The sequence below is a fragment of the Phyllostomus discolor genome, chromosome X, assembly GCF_004126475.2.
Source record: "Phyllostomus discolor isolate MPI-MPIP mPhyDis1 chromosome X, mPhyDis1.pri.v3, whole genome shotgun sequence".
Classification (NCBI taxonomy): domain Eukaryota; kingdom Metazoa; phylum Chordata; class Mammalia; order Chiroptera; family Phyllostomidae; genus Phyllostomus; species Phyllostomus discolor.
This window is the reverse complement of record NC_050198.1, coordinates 24,183,196-24,209,372: the sequence shown is the minus strand read 5'-3', so window position 1 is coordinate 24,209,372 and position 26,177 is coordinate 24,183,196. Positions and strand designations below refer to the sequence as shown.

Genomic DNA, 26,177 nt, shown 5'->3' with positions numbered 1-26,177 from the left:
CCCACTCTAGGGGTTGGTAGGGGTGAGGTGCAGAAAGTTCTAGTCGGGGTTTACTTGTGCCTTTGCATCCCCACTCCACCCCCGCTGTCCTGAGATTCCGGGCCAGCCTGCGGCGGCGTCCCCGGCTGCTCCGCGGTCCTGGGCAGGGCAGGAAGCTGGCACGGCCGCTTGGTTGGGCCGGCGCCACTTGGCTAGGCTGGCTGCTCATTGGAACTCGTGCGGCACCTTCGCGCCGAGTCGGGTTCCCAGGTCTGCCGCCCGGTCACCCTGAGCGGCTTTTCCCCCCACTCTGTCCGTTGTCCCCTCTCCGGAGTCTGTCTCCGCCCGCCCTCTCAGATTTTCCCCTCCTCGGTCTGTCTCGGGAGCCCCGTAGCGCAGTCAACCGCCCTTCCCGAGATTCAAAAAGAAGTTTTGTGTTTCCCCGGGGGCAGCAGCCTAATGCTTCCCTTGTTTTCCGGAACAAAGCAGACATTCAGTGGGGAGGGGGCAGGCGCTGGCTCTTACCCCTCCCCGTAGCACCCCGCACCCCTGCAGTTTCAGAACGCTCGCTCCCGGGCCCTGGTGGCCTGGGGGTGGTGGCTCTCTTTCCCCAGACTCAGCTACAAAAGCCTTGCTCCCCGTCTGGCCCCCCTCACCCCCAGCCTCAGCCGGTAGCCGGAGAGAAGGCGACGTGGTGTTTGGGTGAGGTTCTCAGCCCGGGCAGGGAGGGCGCGCACGCAGCTGTTTACAGTGTGCTTGTGTTGCTGGGAGCTCACCCGCCGCCGCCTGACGACGTGGGGCACCCGCGCGCTACCAGCTCTAAGGAGGCGCTCAGTGGTGAGCCCTCTGGCACTCGGTCCGAGGCCTCCGCATCCCTGGGGCCAGGGCTCGCAGGGAAGCTCGAGGTCTCCCTACTGCGCGTTCTTCCTCTGGCCCACAGACCGTCCCTCCCCTCCCTAACAATGGCCTGGATCGGGTAGTATATCAAAGGCACTGCGGGGGAGGGTGGCAGAGCTCACAAGAGGCTCTCTGAGCAGCCCTTCCTCTCCCAGTGAGTTCTCTGGCCAGAGTGAGCAAAAGCACTCTTCTCCTGAGACTTTGAGATGCTTCGCCCTCCGGATCGCATCCCCCAGCCCCACCTGATCCTGCCCACCCTGCCTGATGGGCTTCCCCTCGCCTCACTCCCGGGGAGACCGCAGCATGAGCTGTGCCCACGCGCGCCAGGCCTTCGTGTCCGCGCAGCGCTGTCTTAGATCCCGCTCCAGCTCTTCCCCTCTCCCGGGCCTGTGGCCGGCCCCCCGGCGCCTCCGGCGCGGCCTGAAACTTGATCCCGTGTCGGAAGGACAGTGTGTAAACACCCGGCGCGCTCCGAGAGCCCGCGGGAGGGGCTGGGCGAGGGCCGCCCGGGCAGCTCCGAGGCCCTGTGCCTCTGCCCGCCTGCTCGCCCCCCCCACCCCCCCCCCCCCGCGTGATCGGCAGGGCCACCGCCTCGCTCTCTGCCTTCCCAATTGGCTCAGCTAATTGGAGCCGCCGCCGCCGGTGCTGCGGCCTCTTGTTGAATTTTCTAGATTGCAACTGCTCAGTTGTGGCTGCCTGTGGCTCCCACCCCCCCTCCCACAGCTGTTATCTGGGCTGGCAACTTGTTGGTGGTGGGGACGGTCCCTCCGCTGACCCTGGGCTCAGGCTCCTTGCTCACCCCAGCAGTTCGGGGGTGTTTTTTTCTGGGGTGCGTGGGACGGGAGGTGGAGTCTTATCAGAACTGTAGGGTTTGGGGCCAGAATCAGGCTCCTCCATTGATGTACTATCCAGTGTGAATTCTATCCCTGGATCCTCTCAGCAGAAAGCCATCTTCCTCGCTGTCTTGCACCAGGAGGTAGTGACAGTCCTCTAGAGGTTTCGGGAATAACTCCACTAGCAACTTCAGTTTGTTCCAGGAAGATGTTATGGAAGGGTGGGGTAGTGTGAGGCACAAAAATACTTCCTCTCCTGTTCTGCCCCTAGCCCTTCTCAGCATTTGGGACTTAATGTGTAGGTCCTTCATGCAGAAGCACTTGGCAATACCTTGTACCTAGCCCACCCAAATGGAACAAGGCCACTTTCCTTCTGGGTTTGAAGAACTGGGTGGGTGGGTAGGGGGAGAATATGCCTACCTTAGTGGGTTCTGGAGGTATACCTCCCCCAAGCTGGGTCAGCTTTAAGCTTGTACCAGGAGGCCCTCCTGGGCCTTGGGGTCCCCCAGCTGAGTTTCCCTTCTCCCTTGGCCAGCTGTCTCATATCCTAGCCACAAGTCCTCACTAGGTGCAAACAGTCAGGTCTGCGTGGGTCTGTAGAAGGCCCAGAGCCTGAAGGCCAAGGTGGGAAGAAGTAAGGCAGTTTGGTAGTGCTGAAAGACTCAAGACCTTGCTACTGGCTGGTGCAGTTGCTCTGTATTCAACATCCACCTTAGAATGTCTTTTCCTCTGAGGATAACTTTTGCTGGTGGGTTTCACAGGCCCACAGCCAGATGAATGTTGTAAAAATGACTGCAGCCCAGCCCAGGAATGCATAAATATATGCAGGCACACTCCCAGAGGGCTGGGGCTATGAACCACAGAGGGGATCTGTAGCAGCCAGAGAGAGTCAGCTTTTCCTGTGACGGTTCTTAGGAGGGCGCCTGTTCCCTCCCTTTGATGGTTTTCTGACAACTGTTAGGGAACCAAGAGGCAAGGCCACTGGCTCATTAACTGTCATTTTCCAACGCCACTTTTCTGTCCTTCTAACTTTTACCCAAATCGCCAGTTTGGGGTTTTACTGAGGTGTCCTTTCAATCTATTCATAACCAGAACAAGATTTCCAACTCAATCCATATTTGAGTTAAGCTATGATAAAAAGGAAATCTGTATAATTAACACTCTAACTTGGAGTCTAGAATGGCACTTTCTTAGGTCAAGTTCACCTAGTTCTCTAGCATCTATCTAAAAGTCCCCAGCCCCTTCCAATGTGTCTCCCACTGTTAAACTCTTCTCTTTCTGTAGTGGAAAAAAGGGACGCTTTTCAAAAATGTTTATTTTCCCTCACCCCTCTACCCAACCAGTCTGAAAGAACCTGGTTTCTGTGTGGGGTAAAGTGTATTTCGGTGTTTTGATAAAGAGAGTAATTTGTGTTCATCCTCAGGCCTAAAAAGATACTTGCATCTGGGAGCGTGCTCTTCCTTTGACTCTTTAACCATCTGGATTCTCATTCTGGAGTGGAGTGCTTCAATGCCGCAGCCTCCTTCTCCTAGTCTTTGTCCCCTTCCCTCTATCAGCATCCAGCCATCACCAGGCCCTTGGATAGGTCATATGGCTTGAGAGTTTCTGTCTTGAAGGCTAGTGGTGCCTCAGAAGACCCTGCAATTCTGAGCCTACTATCAGGCATTCACATTTCTTTTACTGTGAGAAGAATATTCTGAGCCATTGGAATTCCTGTTCCATCTCCCTGAAAGCTTATGCCAAGAACTCCCCATGGGGCCTATGGTGATGGATGTTTTCAGGCTCCGGGAAGCAGCCATCATGGTGGGAAGTGTTGAGTGCTCACCTGCGGGACTCAGACCTGAACCAAACCAAAGTGCAAACAGTGACAAAAAAGCAGCTCCATCCACCTGGTAACTTGCTCGGAAACAAATCCTAACCTACCACCTTCCACTAGTAAAGCCCGGGGAACATCATTCCTTCGGCTTCCCTTTAGCTGGGCTTAGGGGCATGGCGCAGTTAAGCATATCAGGAAGCTGAGAGGCATCCACTACTCTTCACTTCCCCTGGTGCTGGGCTCAGCTTGGCTGAACTTGACGTCCTTGTCTTTTTAGAGGAGCGGCTTGTGTTCTCCAAGCTGGATCACACTGTGCTGCCTCCCCAGGGGTCCTTAGCTATTGATTTTTAATATCCTATTCAATATTGTGTATTAAATATTGAATCCACGCACGAGAGGATGTGATGCAAATCACCAGCCGTGCCTGAGACTTTAATAGTTGTTTTATTGCCCGGAAACCACAGTTGGACGCAAGGCATCCTGCAACCGAGGCTGGGGGCAGGGATGACAGGCAGAGAAGAAAGCTGTGCAGACAAGTGGGGTGTGGGGTGATACCAGACCTCTGGAATGGCCACTGCAGAAGACACAGCCAGGCACTGGGCTCATTTTTGGGCAGGCAGCACAGTGCTCCCAGGCTGCCATAGAAAGAGCCACGGCTTTTGTGTGAGACCTGGATAGAGGAAGAGGTGTGGGGCTGTGTCCTTCCTTCCTGGACTTCCCTAACTTTAGTGTTCATTCCTGTCTGGCTGGCCATCCCCTTCCCCTCCACACAGCTCTTCTCTCTCTTTCACACACACACACACACACACACACACACACACACACACAGCTATTAACAGGAAAGTGAACTTGGGGACAGGAAACCCCAGGCTTCTGGCCTCTTCACTCAGCTCTGCCACCTTGGTACAGACGTCTCTCAACCTCTCTGGGCCCCACTTCCCTCCTCTGCCAATGGGGGTAATGCTATCTGCCCTACCTCCCTCACAGCCCGGTGGTGAGGCTGGTGCAAATGAGATAATATTCAGGGAAAAGGCTTTTGTAAACTGTCAGGCCCCACGTAGGCAGGCTGAGGGATTAGTGTTGGCTTTCCCTTTATACTCCCCTTCTCTGGCAGGCTGTGTCTCTGGCTGGCCTCTTTCTCTCTCAGGCATGAGCCCCCTCCTTCATATGGGCCCACTCCTCTCTCCTGGCCACCTTCGTTTGATCTCCCAGGATCCCCACTCAGCCAGGACTTTGCACTGAGGTTTAACAGTCAGGCTTTGAGGATGCCTGGCAGGGAGACAGGAAGGGCAAGGGGTGTGCGTGTGTGGTGGGGGTGGGGGCAGTGAGTGTGTGCAAAGGCCAAGGGAAACAGCCAAGGGAAAGCGCTCGGCTTTATTCGAGGAGAGGTGCTTTCCACTGCAGCTGCCCAGGGCTGTGGAGCAGGATGGGGGAGTGAAGGGGACACTGCTGGCCTAGTGTGTGTGTGTGTGGGGGGGATGCTGCTGAGCCTTTTGTGCGGGCGGTGGGAAGGCGTGGCAGAGATCCGAGGCTAGGGTCCTCTTCTCACATTATCATACATTATCCTTTTTGCGGGAAGTCCTCTCTCGATTGTTGGAAAGTCAGGGTGTGGGGCTGTGCCATGAGGGTCTTGAGATTGGGAAGCCCAAATGTTAATTCGATTGGGGTGGCGGCTCTCCAGTGCCTTATAGTCAGATAAATAGTTGCCCAAGGCCCCCAGGTCGGAGACTGGAGCTCTCTGAAGGCCGTGCTCCTCAAACCCCACTACTTTTGTCCAAGGTTTCAGAAGGGGCAGAGACCAGAAGGGTCCCTCTATCAGTTAAGACCACTCCAGGGACCCCACCATCTGCTGGGAAGGCATTGCCAAGCCGGCCCAGACCCAACAGAGACTAGCTCTGGCAATAGGCCCCTCCAGGAGTCCGAATCGTCCCTGAGCGCGCAAACCCGGGTGTGCCAGGCAGGGCCTGGTTGCACACGCCTCCGCGTCGGGCCGTGGCGTCTGCTGCTGCTGCCTGTGTTTCCGGGTCTGCGGCGGAGCCTCCCTGGCTCTCTCCTCCCGCTTTGTCTCGCTGCCAGCTTCTCGAGAGTCTGCCTTCTCCAGTCTCCTGGGTCAGCGGGTCGTACTCTGCCTTTCTGAGTGCGTCTCCACTTTTACGCAGCGGCGCTCTTTGCGCACGTGTAGCGCCTTCCCTTCACCGGGATTCAACTCGGCATTTTCTCTCCCGGCAACTTGGCACTGCCTTAGGGTCGCTGCGAGTGCCACCCCTTGAGCCCCCCCCCCCCCCCCCCCCCGCCCCAAGCTGACGCGTTGGGGCTCAGCGATCTCCGGGGCTGAAACGTTTCCCAGGTTCTGGTTTAGCTCCACCAAAGCAAACCCAGAAGGGCTCGGAACATCCCTCGCTGCGTTCCCCGTTGCTCCCTGAGCAGCAATTGGAAGGGGGCTTTTAGGAAACCTTTGCAGAGTTGAGGGGAAACACCTATGTGATCGACCTTGCACTGTCTGTGGCGTTCTCTGAACTCTGAATTCTCCAGACTGTAAGCTGCCAAGAAGAATTTGAGTACGCAGTTCTGACGCTGACCCGAAAGTTGGCCAGACGTGTGGGTTCGGGTGGGAGTGCCCGGAGTGCGTGTGCATGTGCCTATCTCAGGGACTGTCGGTGGATGAGCAGCTACAGGGAGGGAGCAGGGAGTGCTGGCCTCAGGCGCTAGAGCTGGGGGCCAGCCAGGGGTTTTCTAACACCCTAGGCCGCGGGGGCCGGTGAAGACACCCTTCGGAGCTTGCCCCCTGGCTCTAGGCCCGCACAAGTCTGGGCTTTGAGGCGAAAACCCCGTCCAACTCCTTGAAAGTAAACTTGCCACGAGGGAAGCAAAGGAGAGAGGGGGCTGGCGGGGGTCTCTGCGTCGGGAAGGCTCGTGTCAAGTTTCAGCCCCTAATGACACTTGGTGGCAAGGTGACAAGGCCCTGGGAACAGCGGTGGGGGTCGGGGTGGAGTGACCCCGCGGCGGAGCCGTAATCGAGAACCCCAAGGCGCAAGGAGCGCACTCGGGCAGGAGGCGGCCGGGGAATGGGGGCGGCAGGCAGGGAGGGGGCGCTCGGAGAGCCGCGGGAGCCGAGAGGAGCGCAGGCATCTTCCGCAATCCATTCAAGCACTGGAGCGCGTGCAGAGCTGCTGATCGCTGCCATTGTTACTCGCGGGCGGTGTGGGAGCCGAGCCTCCACTCTGGCGAGAGATAAATGGCCTCTGACAGTCCCTCCTCGCCAAGAGAGCTCCTCGGATTTCACCGCGCGGCGGCTCTCAGGTCTGTGCCTCGCTCGCTTCCCGGTGAGAACCTTTAAATCAGCCTCCCGGCCCTCCCTCCTCCCGGCCGCTACCCTCCTCCGCGCCGCCCCCCCCCCCCCCCCGCCCCTTGCTCAGGCCCCGGCAGCGCCCTGGGCGCGCTACGCGCAGTCTCCTGTCTCCTCCCCACCTGCAGGGTACTAGGTGGGGAGCTCCGGGAGGATCCGGGGGCGGCCGCTGGCACCCCCTCCCTGGTTCCTCACCTCCCCGGGAGCGGAGCCCCGCGCCCCGCCTCCGCGCCCACAAGATGGATCAGGCTACCGTGCGGAGAGCGGGCTGTAAATATTTAAAAAGTCTCTCGCGCGCCGGCGGTAATGGCTTTCGCAGTCGGAATGTGTGCTAGGAGAAGAGAGGAAGGGTGATATGTGCACTGTATTGCGAGGTGGGGGAATTGCTCCAGTGCCTCTCTCCCACACGCACACACCGGGTCCCGGGTGGGCTGCACTGTTCGGTCTTCCCGATTTCCCGCCCTCTGCCTCTGCCACTGAGTCCCGGCGTAGCATCCAGAACGCCAGTCGATAGGGAACTTAAGCATGGCAGGGCAACGGAGACCCGGACGAGGATACCTGGAGCCACTCTCCCCCCCTTCGGGTCCTCCCAAGGTCTTAGGTTGGGACTGGCCCGAGACCTCAGGTCCAGATCAGCTTCTCTCACAGAGGAGGGCGGGAGATGCACAGGTTGAAGCCCCCTGAGTTTGGGCGGTACCTGAAGCCTGGGCCGGGGTTTCTGCAGCGGGCGCCTTCAGCCCCGTTTGTGCCTTGGCTCCCCTCCCCGTGCCTCTCTCTTAAGCCTCAATCCACTCAGAAGGAGAGCCCTTTCCCGCCCCCCGCCCCTTCTGAATCTGAAAGTAGCTTTGTGGCTGCTGGGACCGAAACCGGGGAGGAGGCTACGCGGAGAGATGGGGGTGGGGTGGCGCCTAGTGCCAGGCTTAGTGGAGGTCACACGTGGATTTGGAGGGGGACCATTTGCTTCTCTGGCCAGTGTGGGCCTGGAATCTTTAAGGCCGAGCCCAGACGGATGGAAGAGGTGGGGGAGGGGGCATCCAGCCTTGGCTGGGAGAGGCTTAATGGGCCCACCACAGGGTGTGTGACGGGTGCGGCAGTCGCCTTTGCCAGCGGCCCCTCCCTGGCGGGGCGGGGGCGCTGAGTTGCTCAGAGCTGGGGCGGGCCGGGCGCCTCGGGTTCGCTCGGAAGGTTGGAGGGGGTGTGGGTCCAGGCCGGGACTGCTCCCCTGCACCCGTCTGCTCTTCCGCTCGGGGACTGGCCAAAGTGTGGGTGCCAGCGGCGTGTCAGGGCGCGCCAGGGCTGCTGTCCGCGTTCAAGCGCGTGGAGCTTCTGACTCCCGGCAGCTCTGCGCACTCGGCTTCCAGGGGCTTGTGCTTCGCCCTACTCGCTTGTTTGTCTCATGTGAGTCTCGTAAACCGCTCTGATTTATTACCCAGACTAAATGCTTAATTTGTGAATATGAAACAGATTAAAAGGGGCGGGGGGAGGGGGCTTGAGGTCGGCATATTTTAGCAATCAGACCAAAGCAACCCAGCAGATGTTTCAAATTTGTCGACATTTTCAGGCTCATGTGGAAAGCCAGCCAGAATGGTCAAGAGGTCCTTTCTCCTTCCTTCAACCTGAGAACTTGGCAATGATCAAAAGGAGGTGATTAGTAGCTACAGAGAAAAGACACCAGCAGGCAAGGAGTTAACAGAGACTGAGCCCTTCACTTCCAGGAATGGGACGGAGGGTGTGTGTGTGTGTGTGTGTGTGTGAGAGAGCTGGTCACAAAGGCAAGAGGGGTCCTGGCTAAAAAGGCCCAAGTCCTAGAAGCCAACTCTGAAGAACAAAGCAGAGGATCCATTAAAAGTTAATTCACTAAATAAACTTAATTGGTGATAAAACAAACAAGAAAGATGGAAAGGCCAACTGAAAATAGCCAAAGGATAATAAAAATAAATAGTTTTGATGTGGCCTAAACATGTGTGTGTGTGCCTTTGGGCAGGCAGATCTCTACAGTGTTCCGCCTGACACAGGCCTCTTGGGAGCACCCCCTCCCTTTGAAAAGCCCCCATGTGTATAGGCAGTGCTTTTTGGCATTTGCCATTTTTTTAGGCAACTTCACACATCAAAGGTGAGCACCTGTGTTCTTTTCAGCTCCCTGGTTCCAGCCACCCAGTGAAGCAGATACAATTTCTATAAATTGACCTTCTCTGGGTTTTGATTGATCATCACCATATGAGATTATTGAAAGTCTAATGTCTTATTTCACTTTCTCCAAGGCGTGAGGAGGGGAACAGTTTATTGGAAGTCAGGCCACGTGAAGACTCTGGTGTTGTGCAATAGTAATTTCCATTAGCCTGGGTAGCTCAGCCTCTGGAAACTCCCATGCATCTCCTGCCCATCCATGTACCACCCTTCCCCTCCAGGTCTTACCATCAGTCATTGTTAACAGGTACAGGACAAACTAGAGCCTTCTGGAGCCTTTGTAGTTAGAAGGAGAAAATGGCTGTTGACTGAAAATCAGGCAAAAAAGATTAATTTTTAACATATTTATTATAACTTAAGAATCCCCTTTTGAGGATTTTCAAACTTTTTTGAATCCCCTTTTGCCTCAATATCGTCTTTCATTTTATTAAAGTTGATTGCAGTTCCTCTGTCTTGTCCTCAGCCAGACAAAGGCTTAGGGAAAGTCAAAGAACCTGTTAATTATATGTTTCTTGTAAACTGAATTTTCATTTCCCCCTAACACATTTAGTTGGCTTGCTGTTTAGTTTAACACTCAATTGCTGCAAATATGCTGCTTAAAAATGCTATCTTTATTAAAACAAATAAATGAATGCAAAGACCTTTCTAATTTCAACTCGCGTGGGCTAGAAACAGAAGAGAAAACTGAAAGCGAGAGCAAGAAGAAGGGAAAGGCAGCCAGGAGGGGAGAGAAAAGAGACCAGGAAACACACACACAGACACATGTACACACGCACTCACAGCATTCCTTCTGCCAGCCCTCCCCCAGCCACGTTAAACTGGTCCATACAATTGTCCCTGCCTGCACCCTGCAGCTCGCCAGCCCGCCTGGATTTTCCATCACTTGGTGCCTAAGGCGATCATTAGCTGAGAATGGACAACCTCCTCTACCTGCTGGCAGCCCATCACTTACCAGCCAGGGGAGGCTGGCTCCAGGCTTCTGCACTGGGGCTGGGCCCCATTTGCTCAACCTGAGAGGGGTCCTTGCTTCTTGCCCCTGGGTGCATTGGTGCCTAATTAAACTCTATCCAGGGTAACATGCACTAAATATACGGAGGCTGAGAGGAAGCTGGAAGGAAAAGGCGATCATTACCTGGGCAGAGAAAGGGACTCTTCTGAGAGAGAGGAGGAAGGGATCCCTCTGATGGCACTTTCTGTTTACCCTCAGCAGAGCCCCGGAGTGCGCATTAACTCCCAGGCTAAAATCAAGGAGAAATGGAAATTAGGAAGGAAAAAAAAATCCATAGCCCACACTTAACTAAATAGGGCCTGTGTTACCACCAGGCAGGAGGGAGGTCTACCAGAGCTCTGAATAGACAATGCTGGCTGCAGAAAAATGACTCGGGTGCCCTTGTGGCATTGGAGTTATTGCTCATGTGCCACGGCCCTGTCACATGTAGGAGCTGGAGCTGTACAAATGGCTGTTAGGACAGAAAGGAGTGGATGCGTCAGGAGCCCAAGGACCAGGTGTGTGTTGTGAAGTTAAACAGACCGTGGAATAGCAGAGGGAGAATACTCCCCTGAAGGTCAGGGACCCCACTAAGACCTGGGCCTGAGTGGGATTGAAATGGCCTGACGTGGGGATAAAGTGACAGCCGGCAAACAGGAGTGTGTGGAGATCTCATAGAATGGCTGTCAGGGCTTTAACTGAGCCCCCCATTTAACCCAGCTGAGGAAATTGATACAGAGGCTGAGGACACTAGCTCAAGGTGCAACGGTGGCAAAAGTAAGACCAGAACCCAGAGCTCCCTGCTTTGGGTAACGAATCAGAGGAAAGCAACTTCTGGCTAGAGACAGATCCAGGGTGCCCTTGGTCACTGAAAAGGCTTGGTATTTTAGTCATTGAGCATTTGTTAAGCATTGGCTCTGTGCAAAGCATTATGATGGGCATATGAGGCCACTATGCTATGAGACCTCAAAGGACTGAGTAGGGGAGACTCAGTCTATCTGTGCCTGGTAATAAAGGTCATGAAGGACAGTGGGCAGGGGGCCTGGAGAACGGAAGGAAGCTGACCACTTACAGGGTAGATTCTGCTTTTTAACTCAGCCCATTGCAAGGTTTACAGGAGGGCAGTCTGGACGTAAGGCTGTTCTCCCAGGGGTGGAGGTAGCAGAGAGGCCACCTGGGCCAGGGCCTTTTATGCCACCTTCCTTGGAGGGCCTGTTTCCCAAGGCTGGCAGGAAAGAGTCTAATGCGTACCTAGGAGGCAGCTTGTCTAGCTCGAGCACTCATTGCAGTCTCTCTCTTGCTCTGGACAAATAGAAGAGTGTAGCTTATCCCCAGAGCTTCTGAACAAATGCAGGCTCTCTGGGGGTGCTGGTAAGGGAATACTGCCTCCCTCAACAAAACAAACCTGAGACTATCCAAGGTTTAGCACTGGAAATGGAGTCTCCCAGCAGAGAAGAGGAACTGGCTTCAGTGCTCCCCACTCTGCCCCCCAGATTCCACCTGCCCCTTGGGGAGCTCGCAGTGTGATCACAGGTGCCCTCCCTGCAGTCATCTGGCCTCAGCCCAGCCTCTGCTCTTGGTTTCCCTAAGCAGAGGCGAAACATGCTGGAACCTTCAAAGCACATTCCTAAACACTAAGGGAGAGCTGTGGGGAAGTGAAAACAAAGAGGCCAAGGAGTGCCGAAGCAGTTCAGCTTACAGAGTCTGTGGGCCAACAGGGCTGGCCCACGTTCAGTCAGACTTCCTGGCTGTGGGCCAGCCAGAGCTGGCAACGTGCCCTCACCAGCCCACCACTCAGGCCAGAGTGGCCCCCCAGACCTGGACATACCCTCATACCCAGCCCAGGCCCCAGCAAGCCCTGCTGCCCCTTAGCCACCCTCTCAGCCTGCCCTCTCCCCATTTAGGTTGCTAGTTCCAGAGCCAGAATGGCCTCTGCAGTTACTTAACCCAGTGCTTCCTAAAATTGAGTGGGTTTCCAGCTGGCCAGCCCTTCAGGGTGGGCTGGTGGGTCTAGGGGTGGCCCAGGTACCCTGGCTGATAGCTTCAGGCCTTGAGTAGCCGTGTAGGGCAGTTGTGAACACTTGGTCACTGTTTACCATTGTGTGCCATAAAGATATTATCACCATCTGTGTCTGTCAGGGCTGGAATACACCAATAACTTGTGATAAGTGTGACATCCAGAGCTCAAGAGGTACCCACCCATATAAGGTGGAGAGCATCAGGCCACATGGCCGTTTATGACTCAGTCATTCGTTGAACAAGCATCCAATCCAGCCCTTTGTCTGCTGGGCATTGTGCTTGCAGCTGTTGGGGGTGCAGGGGGTGACCCCACGCCCCTTCTTAAAGAATTTACAGTCTCATGGAAAGAGATAAGCCCATATGGCTGAATACTTCCCTGTGCTCACACTAACTAAAGCCAGCAGAAACAGCCACCCTTGCTTTTCCTCTTCAGGCATGTATTTTTCACCAAAGGGTGAAAACCAAAGGGTGGATGGTGTTCCTGCCCACTTTCTACTTACAGCTGGATAACCAAAGACTCCCCCAACTCTGAGTGCTGACCAGCTGAATAGGGACTTAGAAGCTGGGAATTCTCTGCTTTCTGTCCTGAGGTTCCACCCAGGCGATGGCACATTAACGGCAGATGGTATGGGTCACACAATTCTAAGGATATCAGAGGGTGTGCCAAGGAAAGGTAAGCCTCTCCCCCTCCCTCCCTCAGACACCCAGTTCACCTCTCTGTGGGCAATCACTGCTCCCGGTTTCTGCCTTACCCTCCCCAAGATAGTCTATTTGGGCTAATTTTTAAAGGGATTTTTATTTGATTCTGAAAAATCCCAAACCTACAAAAAAATTGAAAGAACGGTACAATGAGTACCCATATATGAAGGCTGACTTTCAAAAGTGCTATATTTATTCAACACATCTACCCTTGGAAAGAATTCAAAACCCCTTCAAAGATCTGAATTAATTTACCTTTATCTTAAAATGTTACTTAGGAATACTTTGCCCTCATAAATATATTGCTTGTTCATCCTCCTTCCCCACTCCAGCCCCAGCACCTTATCAGTGGGCCTTGTTCACAGTAGGCATTTAATGAAACTGTGGACTCAATAGCAAAGACTGCCTAATAGGTAGGGTGGAGCCAGACTGCCCAGGTTGGAGACCTGGCGCTGCCACGTGACTAGCTTTGTGGCCTCCAGCAGTGACTCTAGGTGCCTCACTTTGCCTGTCTATAAAATGGAAGGTAATAATACAACAGATTCCAGAATGTTGGGACAATTGAATTAGTTGATGATCATAAAGCACTTAAAATCATGCCTGGCATATAGAAGGTGCTTAATAGGTGCCGGGGAGACTTAAATACATTTGGTGTCAACTTCGCTTTGGTGATTGCATGTGAGTCACTTGGCCCTGAGTTCATGGCTTCCGAGTTTTCATTGGTAACTGTGAGAGAGGCCTAAAGAAACCAGGAATGTGGCTTCATAATCCTTCCCTGCCTGAGAGAACTGCTTGAGCTCAGCTCTGCTCAGCGCTGAGGCAGAGTGCCATCTAAGTGGTGGGGCATCCTGGGGACAGTTTCCACACTCATGGAGAGAGTTATTAAAAAGACATTTGGACGGAAAGCCTTTTTTTTTTTCTTCCCATTTTGTAGCTTGGCTAGTTGCTGCCCTGCTGATAGAACCATCTTCGAAAAAAGAACTAGCATTTACTTTTAGAGACAGAACCAGAAAGAACAGGTCCTTCTCCCTCAGGAATCTCCAGGCTCAAAAACACCTGTTTAGGGACCAAATCAAGGGTCACACAGGCAAATGGGTGCAATCCTAGGAGTCTCCTGGTCTGGCAAGCCAGACAGGGTCTTATGGATCCTCCAAAGTTGTCTAGGATGCTATTCACATAGCAATGGTCAAATGGTGGATGCTGTAGGTGCCAGAGGCAAGAGAGGATACAGGAGAGGTAAAAAAAAAATTGTTTAAAGGTACACTGCTCTGTGCTATAAAATACTGTGCCTAATGTCAGGCTTTGACGGCTGCAATATCTGACCTTGACATTGTGGTGTTTCTGCCATATAATTTAATTGACATGTGATGCAGTCAGAAAGTCAAATGTTCTGACAGCTTTGGAAGCCACGTAAGTCCCTTTGAAGTTCCCCTCAGTGAACTGACACATGGAGAAATCTCCAAAGGTTGAGAATAGCCCCAGATACAGGGTACAGAAATGTAGCTGTGTTGTGGTTTCACTGGATAGCACTGGCCAACCCACCTGCTGAGCTGTCGCAGTTCTGGAGGCCTGCTGTGGTTTGTGAGGGTCCTAACCACCATGAATGGCTCCTTGAGGAAGAATAACTCATTCCTCATCAGGGAAAACATGTGGAAGTCTCCTGTTTGGAGATTTTTCTCCATAAAATATTTTCTTCTTCCCCAACTTTGCCTATCTCCAAGTTGTTGAGTTACCCACAGGAACATAAACTGGATAAGAGACATTTCAACTAAAGACAAAAAGGACTATGTACATCCATTACACTCGTCAGTATTTAACACCCACTATGTGCACCTACCAAGGCTTTGGATATTCCTTTAGAGCAAGAAACAAAACAGTCTGTTGTCCATCATAAAACTTCATTTTACTGGAAAGAGAAAGAGAATAAATATGTGAATAAAAAATATATACACACATATACTATGTCAGGTTATGATACATGGTGTGAAGAATTAAGAAGGGTAAGAGGATAGGGAGAGATGGAATATTCTTCTAGATGGAAGATTGTGCATTGTAAGCCTTGGGTTGATGGAATAAAGTGATAGGTGGTGTATCAGTCAGTACTTGCCACAATAACATTATATAACAAACCACCCCAAAACTGAGTAGCTTACATCAATAAGCATTTATTTCTCACATATGTGTCTGTGGGTCACCTGTGGTTAGCTGATCTAATCTGTGCTCAAGTGGGCTTGACTCCAAGTGTAGGTTGGGTCCAGTCTGCTCCACATGTCCCTCCATCCTCCATGGACTAGTGGGCTACCTGGGACATGTTCTCATGGTGATGGAAAAACTTCAAGAGGATAGAGTGGGAACACCATGACTCTTAAGTCCTAGCCTTAGAATTCCCATATAGTTACTTCTGCTTACATTCCATTAGCCAAAGGATATTCTGACATCAATGAGATGGGGAGGTGCACTCCACCTCTAGCAGGATGAATTGCAAAGTCATATGGCAAAGGGCATAGATAGAGGGCAAAGGAAAGAATTGGGAACAGTAATGCAATCTGAAACAGATGGTTCAAATCAAAACTATGTATCTCTAGCTATGACACTTATATACACAAATACATATATCAAATGATATAAATGCCTTTGCTGGAATCTTCTGTTTTAAATTAAATTTAAATAAATCCATGCAATAATTACACATTAGCATCCCTCGGGTGGTTTATTATGGGACCAAAGGCTTCTGGGTCATGGCCACCAACCTTAGGAAACCTGGGAAGATGGACCACAGGCCATCCAATGCTGAGAGAGAAGAAGACCATGATGGATACATTTCTCCTTGCTTGGGCTTACTGTGCAGGGATGGTGCCAGTGGGAAAGACCACAGGGGGCTCCAGACTCAGCAAGTGTCCTTGCTGGCCTCTGAACAGGTCTTGGAGTAACACAAATCTGAAGTAGGACCCAGGAGGTGTCATCAATTTACCTCGCTACACCAACTAGACCTATAGGTAGTCTCACTGGTTGTCTAGGGTATATCATTTTGTGTTGTATAAGCGCATATTGAAGATTCCACCTCTTCCTTGCAGCCCCTTTCCCTGTAGTCCTGCCCTGGCTTCCTCATTTTCATCCTTGAATAATGTGGGCAGGATCTATAAGCGTCTCTTCAGAAAGTGATAATATTTGAAATTGGGCCTCCCTTCCATGAATTCCTCCAGGGCTGTGCAGTCAGCCAAGTACTGGAACCTGGCCCTTCCCTTTAGGAAGGAAAGCTCACTGTTCAATTGATTCCAATGGCTAATGGAATCTAATCGCTTTGCCCAGAGTGATTCCATCAAAGGAATCCACTGTATACAAATTCAAGGTGACAGCATCAAGATTTACATCTTGAAAGCAGAGAGAATGGAGTATGGGGGCAAATGTTTAATGATGGGGTTCCATGGGGATTCAGACCATCTCTTATATGGGGGAATTCTGGCTCCTGTCTCCAAAGGTATTCAAGGTGATCCATCTTCTATAACTACTCCTAACCTAGAACTGGAAGTGGGACCAGCTGGATGTAATTGCCTCTTAGACCAGCTGCCATTATGGAGTGTGTTGGGCATTCCTGAAACTATAACTTAGCCTCTGATTTCACTGGCAACTTGGCTTGATTTCACTGGGTCCATCTTGAACTTATCCATGTCTGAACCTCCCTCAGCTTTTTTTGTCACTCTCAATGTAAATCTCTTCACAATTGTCTCCCAGAGGCCCTTCTGTGCTTTTAGCTTTCGTTCCTCCTTAGATGATGATGATGATGATGATGATGATGACGATTTACTTTTTATTGAATCAAAATAGCTCTACAGAACAGCGCACATATCATAAGTGTAGGGCTTGATGAACACACCCATATAACCAGTACCCAGATCAGGAAACAAAACATCACTAGCACGCTAGCAATTAACTCATGCTCCCTTCTTGGTACTATGACCCCAAAGATAATTGCTATCCTAACTTTTTTTTTAAGATTTTATTTATTTATTTTTAGAGAGGGAAGGGAGGGAGAAAGAGAGAGAGAGATACATCAGTGTGCGGTTGCTGGGGGCCGTGGCCTATAACCCAGGCATGTGCCCTGACTGGGAATCGAACCTGCGATGCTTTGGTTCACAGCCTGCTATCCTAACTTTTAATAGCATTGATTAGCATTGCTTGATTTGGCGCTTTATGGAAATCGAGTCTACAATATGAAATGTTTATATGTTTCGCTTCTTTTGTTCCACATTGTGCTTATAAGATTCATCCATATTGTGTGCTGTCTGGCTCATTCATTCTCTGCTGTGTAGTAATCAACTATATAAATATAGCACATTTTATTCCTCTACTCTTTTACTATTGATGGACATTTGGGCAGTTTTGCTTTGAGATAGATGATTACTAATCTTGCTGCTATGAACACTTTGTGTACATGATTTCTGCTGAAGAAATGGACACATTCCTTTTGGATGTATGCATACCCATGAGTTGAATTGCTGGGACCTATGTTCAGTTTTCATAGGTAGTGTCAAAGTTTTCCAAAGTGGTCATGCTAATCTATATTCCCACAGCCGAGCATGAGAGTGCTGCTTGTCAGCACTTGGAATTTTCTTTTCTCACTTTTGGGCATTCTGGTGGATCTTATTAGATTTCAAGCCCTTAAAGGAGAGAAACAAAATATTGTCCTTCCTTGAAAATTCTCCCAAGTGTCTCCTATAAAATCATCATGGGAAAAATGCTAGGTGATGCCCTGGGAAATTAAAGCCTGTGGTTTTCTTTTCATTTTCAAGAAAATGTGAAATTTTCTCCTTGATCTTTAATGATAGTAGCTTTTGGAAATTGAGAAAATAAGAATTTATATCAAGCTTTGAGCCCCCCCCCCCTTCCCCTCCCCTCTTCTGGTCCTCCTCTGGTTTCCCAGCAGCCCAAAGCTTCCTGCTGCTCATTCACAACCTCTTGCTGGCCCTGCCCTCCAAGCCAGCATAAACTCCTAGGCCCCTACCTGGACTGACCTTCCTGCTCACCATGACACCCAGCTCCAGGCACACTTGTTTTTTTGTACTTATTGTCACAGCCACAAAACTTATCATTTGGTTCCTCTGAAATGAGTGATATCTTATCTCCTCGGTTCAGTTGTAAGTTCTTAGAGGGCAGGGACCACAGGGCCTCTCAAGGTGTTAACACATCTTGCCCACAGTGCTGCCCACAATGTACTTACTGATTGGATACACTACCATTAGGTTCCGTCTCTTAGTTGTGTGAGGCTGGAAAAGACTTCTCAGATGTTAGGGTCAAGAAAGTCTAAATTCAATCAGATGAGCACATATCATGAGTGACTTCCTAACACTGGGTATATTTGGAAGAAAAGCTTGCTGGTCCCTTTTAATTGGCTATAATAACCTGGCTGAGCAGCAGGGTCCTCTGGCTGGTTTGCTCACTGTCTCAGAGTCACTTGGGGTGTAGACTGCCCTGGCCTCACACCCGAAAAGTCTGACTCAGTAGGCCTGGGGTAGGGCCTGGCAGTCTCTATCTTTAACACCACAGCTGACTGACGCACAGCCAGCTTTGGAAACTAGTTGAGTCTGAAAAGAATGTTCTCTTCTAGGAAGTGAGAAAATGCCAGGGGGCACTGTGAGAAGGGACTGTCATATAATGTTTTGGATTTAGAGAGATGGTGTTTAAGTCTCAGCTCTTTCACTTACCAGGTGTGTGATCATGCGCAAGTTACTCAACCCCTCTGGGCTTCAGTTTCTTCTTCTTCTGTGAAGTGAAAACATCATGGTGCAACAAATGACCCCAGACTTGTTTATTATTTACCAGGAAATTACTTCACCACTTTTTAAAAATTGCTTTATTTTATTCACAATTCTGTGGCTTAGGATTTCTGATGGGTGGTTTTCTCCTGGAGTTGCACGTAAATATCAATGGAGTCTGCAGCCATCTGAAGGATATTCAAGATGGCACACTCACATGGCAGTCAGTTCATGCTGGCTGTTGTCTGGGAACTTGGCTAGGCTGCCAACTGGAACATTTACCTGTGACTCCCCAGCATGGCAGTTGACTTCTTTCTTTCTGAATTCTTCAGGAATGGGTGCCCCAAGAGAGCCAGAAGGAAGCTGCATGACCTCTTTGTGACTTAGCCTTAGAAGGCTCACAGGATCACTTCTTTTGCTTTCAAAGCAGTCACAAGACCACCCAGATTTCTAGGAGTATTGACCCCACCTTTTGGCGGGAAGAGTGTCAAATAACCCGCAGACATGTTGAAAGCCACCACAGTCTCTCATGGGGGTTGTTGAGGATTAAGTGAGATGATCTCTGAAGTGCTGGACAAATAGGAATTTCCCTGGGGCGAAGGGACAATCTTTCTCACTTTCTAGTCATTTCTACTCCCTTTAGATAGTTTGTACAGGGCAGCAGTGGGGCACCTTCTCATTCCCAGATGGTGGTTGTTGGCTACACAAGGTGTCCCATGATTTTCTGCTACTCCTGTTAACCCTGCCATGTGCCTGGTTTCAACTAGAAGCTCTTTGGGCTCTGAACTAGGCGGAGAACACAATGTCATCAGGACAAGACACTCTGGTGTGGGGTCCTTGGGAGGCCCACCTGTGTTAAGATGATGAACTGAGTGGCGTCTGGAGAGAAGGCAGTCAGAGAGTGGCTTTTGTGGGTTGTTCCACCTCATGTTCAAGAGTGGGTGCCTTTATGACTTTTTTTTTTTACCCCACAACTTTTCCTCAGCTCCCTGGAGAGAGTCAGGGAGCTGAGGAAAAGTTAAAGGGAAACCACCTGGGCCAGCTTCCAGGCTTCCAAAGGAAGGTGGGGGATGGGTTGCTTCTGGATAGGCAGCATTAAAAGAAAGGCTGGGCTACAGTTGATGCCAGAGTGGATAGAATTTGCCCAGTAGGCTACCCTGAGAAGACAGGATGGCACAGGGAGGAGCTATTATGTGTCTGCTACAATTTGCTGTCATTTGGGGAGTGGGTGGTGGAGAGCTCTTTGTGAGGGAAGGGTCAATTTACCACTCTTGCTCACTCTTTCTTATTCTGGAAACAGGTAGTAGGGCCTGTGTTTGGCAGTCTGAGGAAGCTGCTCTCCTTGGTCCTTCTGCTTTCCCTTCTGGGGCCCCTTCACCTCCCCTAGCACCAGCACTACTAGCCTCACATTGGGCAACTGTGTTGTTTAAAGTAAGATGGGATAAGGCTCGGGGCTGCACAGCAATGCAACAGTTTAGCTACCAGAGTTCACATTATTAGGTTCCTTCTATGTGCCTGACACTGTGCTGAGCGTGAGAAATGATCCCCAGGCCTCCGTGGTGCTGGTGGAAGAGCACATACCACATACCTAGTGAGTGACATGCAGTGCATAAGCTCCTTGGGAATCCATGGCAGGACAGGTCTCAGAGGACTATGGAGGCCAAGAGAGGACTCCTGCACGGAGTAACTAAGATGGTCATCCTGTAGGCTGCCCATCCTCTCACACCTCAGTTTCCCCATCTGGAAAATGGGGGTAATGTGACCACTTTAAAGTGCCTCCATGAGGATGAAATGAGGGGGTGTTGATAAGTACTTAGCAGGAGCCTGGTACCATCAGCCCTTAATCAGGTTGGTATTCACGTGTCAGGGATTTACATAAGTAGGAGAGACAGCCTAGGGGCTCCTTGTGAGTTGCCTGGGAGGGCTGAGTCAGGGAGAACACTGGAGAAGGGAGGGGTTGTTGTGGAGGGACAGCCTGCTCCAGGAGTGGGTCCTATATGACTAGCTGTTTATGCCCTCAGATCTGGACAGTGTTACAACTTCCACTCCCACCACTACCTGAAACACCCCAGGCCTCCCAGCCCCTCCCTCCCTCCAGACTGGTTTCATCTTCTCCCAGAGGCATTTCCTGGCAGCTCCACCCATGGTTCTGCCTTCTCACATACCTGGCCTGGCCACAACCCCACTAATGAGGCCTAGCTCTACTTTTATATGACCAGCTCCTTGCATTTCTCCTCATTTGTGCAAAAATCTCCATTCTCCTTATTGTGACCCCGCCCCCTTGTCAAACCCTGAGGGAGAGAAAAGACCATGAGTTTAGGAGTCCAGACCCACAAGTTTTGTGACCTACTTACCCCTCTGAATCTCAGTTTTTTTATCTACAAAGGAGGGTAATATTTGTGACTAGTGACTTGTTTTGAACAATACTTCCATGAGGATTAAATAGGGGAATGCGTTAAATATATGCCTTGTACTTAGTAGATGCTTTCTAAATGGTGACTAGTTCCATAGTGATTCTACGCATATCCGAAAGGTGTTTGACTAATCGACATCTGGGGATTTGACTGGTATAGGTGGCCGCTTGTTCTTAGAGGGTAGATAAAGAAATGGAGGTCCTTTCCCTTAATGATTCAGGGACAGTGCTTCCTGACCCCTTTCCCTCCTGAGGGGTACCCCATTCTGTACCCTACAATCGGAAAGAGCCAGGTCAGACACAGTGAGGGAGCAATTCAGATGTAGCTGGGAAGCTCTGAGGGGAGAAATAGTTCTAGATAAAGGTTTCCCCTATTTAATGGAGGACTTTGCCGAATATTCACGAAAACGTACTTTCTTCTAAAATTTGTGGATAGAAACATTTCTACAGGATGTTTCACGAGGTGTATCAGGGTTTTTTTGTTGCTGTGTAACAAAACCATTCTAAAAGTGGCTTGAACAACAATAGTTTCTTCTTCCTGTTTGGCAGTTGGCTAGGCTCACTCCTGCAGCTGCAGACAGCTAGAGGATACCTCAGGGGAGACCCAAGGTGGCCTCATGCACAGTCTGGCAGTTGGTGCCAGCTCTTGGCTGAGGTGAACTGCAGCTCTTCTCCTTGTCACCTTACATCCTCTAGTACACGAGATTGGCTTCCTTACCCGGCAGTTTCAGCACTGCCTGAGAGGGTGAAGCAGGGAGCTACAAGGCTTCTTAAGGCTTTGCATCAGAAGTTCCACAGTGTAACTTCTGCAACATTCTGTTGGTCAGAATAAATCACCAGGGCAACCCAGATTCCAGGGGAAAGGACACAGATTCCACCCTGTATTAGTTTGCCTTGACTGCCTAACAAAGTCTCAATACCACAGACTGAGTCATTGAACAACGGAAAGGTACTGCTTCACAGTTCTACGGGCTGGAAGTCTGAGATCAAGGTGTCACCAGGGTTGGTTTCTTCTGAAGCCTCTCTCCTTAGTTTATAGATGTCTGCCTTCTCCCTGTGTTCTCACATGCTCTTCCCTCTGTGTCTCTATGTCCAAGTTTCCTCTTCTCATAAGGACACTAGTTATAGTGGATTAGGCTCCACTCTAATTTCCCTAGTTTAATTTAATTACCTCTTTAAAGACTCTGTCTCCAGATATAATCACATTCTGAGGTAAGACCTAGGGGTTAGGACTTCACCATATGGATGTGGAGGGGACACAGTTCAGCCTATAACACAGCCCCTTGGTATGAGGAGCTGCAAGGAAGTTGTGGCCAAGTTTAATCTACTACAAAAGATTATATAGTGCCCTACCATAGTATGTGCTAAAACATGCCAGCTGCTAGTATTACTATTTCTGCTATTTTATTACCAGTTTATTGTAGGGATGGGGAGAAAAAAACTCTGATTGTAGGCTGTAAACCCTCCGGACTCACTCTCTCCAGCAAACACCCTTCTTCCCTAGGGTGGCTGCCCTTAACACATCCCTGCCAGGTACACAGCAGGCTGCAGGGACCTCACCTGCCTTCACTACCAATCTTCCCACTCGCTCAGTTGGCCTTGAGTGGACTCTGGGGCAGCCTCCCAGAACAGAACAAGCCAGGCTGGCCCCACCTGCCTTTGCCACTCACACACCTCCACCTTCCATGCAAGCCCCTTCATCTTCTGTCTGACCTGACACTGCCCCCAAGATGAGGGAACATGTATACTTGTTCCCATAGCATCTGACGTATACGTAAGGGCTCTTTAATAAGTGTTTGTACAATAGAATTGATTTTAGAGTCTCCATGGTCCCCTTAAGTCCCTAGCTCAACAATTCCCCTCTGAGGCCTCAAATCCCAAGGTCACAAAAAGCCCAGTGGGGATTCAGCAGGTTTCTCCCAGCCCAGCTTCTTTGGAGCTCATTCCCCTTCCAAGTCCATTCCACAGCTGCCCTTCCTTACCACGTGGCACTCTCAAAGACTTGGGGTTTTGACATTGAACCTGACGTTTATCTGTATGGATTGGTGGAAGGGTGGTGCTGGGAGAGAGACAGCATTTCTGCTCCCCCTTAACCCTCTTACACACACACACACACACCAGGGAGCTGCCCCTTGCCCCAGCCTGCATTTCCTCCTAGGTTGTGGCCCTGTGCTTCCAGAGCCAGAGAAGTGAAGGGAAGAAAGACACAGCTATAGGTACAGCCACCCACCCCAGGAGAAATGAGAAAGTGAGGGAGAAAACAAGAAGGAATGGTGTGGAGTTGGGAGAGGTCAAGTGCCATGTTATTGGCAGCTCTGATGGGCGCACAGTACAGCTCAGGGACTCGGCAGGGGTGGCAGCCCAACAGAACAGGCTGACAAAGCCAGTACCCATTGCTAGAGCTAGCGCTCTGCTGAGCAGTCCTACTAGGTCTACCTCTGAACACCATTATGAACTTATGGTAAATATGCAGAAACCTTTTCTGCAAAATGCACTTAACTGACTGCAGTATCCCTACTGACTACACAGCCTTCCCTGCCCAGGATGTGCTGGTGGAGGGTTTTCTTTCACAATCTCCATCCCCATCCTCTGCCACTGCACACACAGCTAGCTGGCAGGCCAAATATGATACCTCACGAGTGGAAGAAGCAGGTCATCTAGAAGGAGGATTTACCCAAGGACTGATTTCAGAAAAGGATGCAAATGAGGGTTTCTGATCCCTACAATCCTTTTCTTTTTTAAATTGCTATTTGACTCACAGTGGATGTCTTGAAAGCTCTATAAAAAAAGGTCAGCAACTGTCCCAGACTCCCAGGCCTCAGAGTTGCCCCAAGGCCCAGGAAAGAGGTCAGACATGCTAACTGCCATGCTGTGGCCAAAAGCTCCTGCCATGCTGAGCAGCTCTGCTAAGCCAGACCATGTTTTCCAAACAGTCTGGCTGGCCAGTCAGGCCCAGGGCAGCTGTGGGCAGCAACAGGCTAAGTGTGACACTGGGCTGTGGGCCTTTTAAACAAACACACTCTGCTTCCCTCTGTACTCTGAGTTGCCTGCTTGGAAAGAGAGAACATCTCTGCCCCAGCAGCAAGGGATCTAAGCCCTGGTGACAGGGGAGTTGAAATTCTCAGGACCAGCAGCCAAAGGCTGCTAAGAATATCCAGCCACAGGCCTGACCACAAGCCAGTTAACGCCCCATGGGGCAGCTTCCGTGGTCCTTTGGGCATGGGGGGAAGGAGCTTAATGGGCAGCTAGTGCTCATGGAGCCCCTGCATTGGAATTGTGTGGACACAGAAGTAAAGATTCAGGTAAAGTAACATTAAACAAAAGCCAACAAGTCCAGCCTGCTCTCAAGGAATATATAATCTGAGGAGGGAGGACCTTCCTGCCACAAGGGACTTACTGTACCTTACAGATAAAAGCAAGGACAGCCACAGAAAAGGGGCCAGAGGCACGCCACCTCACATGGGGCTGTGAGACTGAGTCAAGGACAGAGCCCATGCTGCCTTCTCCCAGTCAGATTGGTTGGATCTTGTGGTCTAGCAGCTGGCAGCCTGATGGGCAGCCAGGGATATGCAGTCCGTCCTCCAGACCTTGGTTTCTACATCTGCAAAGTGAAGGGTTTGGAACACTTTCATAAATGTTCTTGAGAGTCAGATTTCAGATCCTCTGGGACTCTGGTGTGTGTGCCCCCAGAAACATGGAACACAGGCATTTAAGTTGCCATTTTCATATCATTTCAAGAGCTGGCCTGGCCTCAAGGATCTCAGCTGAATGTTCTAAAGTTTTGGTTTGGGGGAGGAAGTGTGCTTGGAGGTCTGAAGTGGGCTTGGAAGAGTTCACAGAGAAAGTGGGATTGAAGGAGGGGCAGAACTGAAATATATATTCCTTCATCCAACAGATACAATGAGCATCTACTGTGAGCCAGCACAGTGGATGCAACTGCAAAGAAAACAAGAGATTTTGCATCTTGTGTGACCATCATATCTGGACAGACAGCCCATTCGGCTCCAGCCATGCAGGCTGTTCTTCTCTTCCTCGAATAGTCCAAGGTCAGTCTGACTTGAGGACCTGTGCACTTACTTGCTTCTTGGCTACCTGGAGCACTCTTCCCTTCATACTCATACAACTAGTGGCTCTGAAGTCATTCCCTGAATGAGACCTCCCTGGCTATCCTGGCTGTTCCTCGAAGCTGTTTGCAGCCATCCTGTCCTGTTTCATCTTCTTGGTATTGCATGGTATCATCTGAAATTGTCTTCTTTATTTGCTTTCTGTTTATGGTCTGTCCCCGATAGGATACAGACCTTGTAGGTCCTGTTCTCTGTGGTGCCCTGGCACCCAGGACAGTGCTTGGCACAGAGTAAACACCTGTCACCGATATGATGAACCAAATAAACTAATTATAGACTTAATGATAGATTGCTGCGAACTGGTGAGGCCTGTGGTGTAGGGGGAGGGCAGGGTGGTTTGAGAGGGTGAAGCTAGGGGACTAGCCTGGTTTGGAAAAGGTGTCTTGGAGGAAGTACTGTTTGAATAGAGCTCTGAATGAGTAGGTAAAGGCAGGGGGAAGAGATGAAGCTGGGCCAGCTCCCAACAAAGCCCCAATGTGGGAAGGAGCTGGAAACAGAATCCAAGAGCAAAGGTGCAAGGGCCTGGCTTATTGAGCTTGCTGAGGGTTTTCCTGTCCGGTCTCTCAATAATGACAGCTGCGGGTGCATCATGGCCCTGGCTATAGGGACTGCCCTCCTTTACCTCTCTGATTCCTCCTCTTCCTCTTTTATACCCGGGAATCCTGGTTGGTCCTCACTCACAGCAGGCACTCTCCTGCCACTGAGCCTTGGCACTGGCTATGCCTCTGCCTGCAGTTATCCCAGAAATCTGTTTGGCTCACTCCCTCACATCTGTAGAGTCTTTGCTCATGTCTCACTTTCCCCTTATTATTCCTGAGTCCTGCAACCTTCTCCCCGCCCCCTGCTTCCTGATACCCCTTACTTGCTTCCATTTTTCTCTCCACGGCTCATATCACTGTTTACCATCTGAGGTAATTTTATGACCTGTTACCTTTTTGTTTATCATCTGTCTCTCCTGCTGGAATATAAGCGTCTCAGGGGCAGGCACCCGTCTGTTCCCCGGGGTATGCCCAAGTACTTGGAAGAGCCTGTGACACCAAGAAGTAGTGGAGCTTGGCAAGGGTGGATGCTGCTGTTGGCTGCCATGCTGGAAATGGACTGCAGAAGGGCAGGTGAGGGTGAG

At 50.9% G+C, this 26,177-nt stretch overlaps 1 protein-coding gene across 2 annotated transcripts in view; it reads left to right on the top strand.

The window, feature by feature from the left end:
• The window catches only part of BCOR (BCL6 corepressor), a 111,957-nt gene that overhangs the window by 21,779 nt on the left and 64,001 nt on the right, over window positions 1-26,177 (top strand). The window contains exon 1 of one of the 2 annotated variants that reach the window (XM_028522958.1): window positions 6,612-6,825. The exons of the other annotated variant lie outside the window; for it this stretch is intronic. The gene's annotated coding sequence lies outside the window, so the exon portion shown is untranslated. Of the gene's footprint in view, window positions 1-6,611; window positions 6,826-26,177 lie in introns of those variants that run through there. 2 annotated transcript variants of the gene reach the window in all.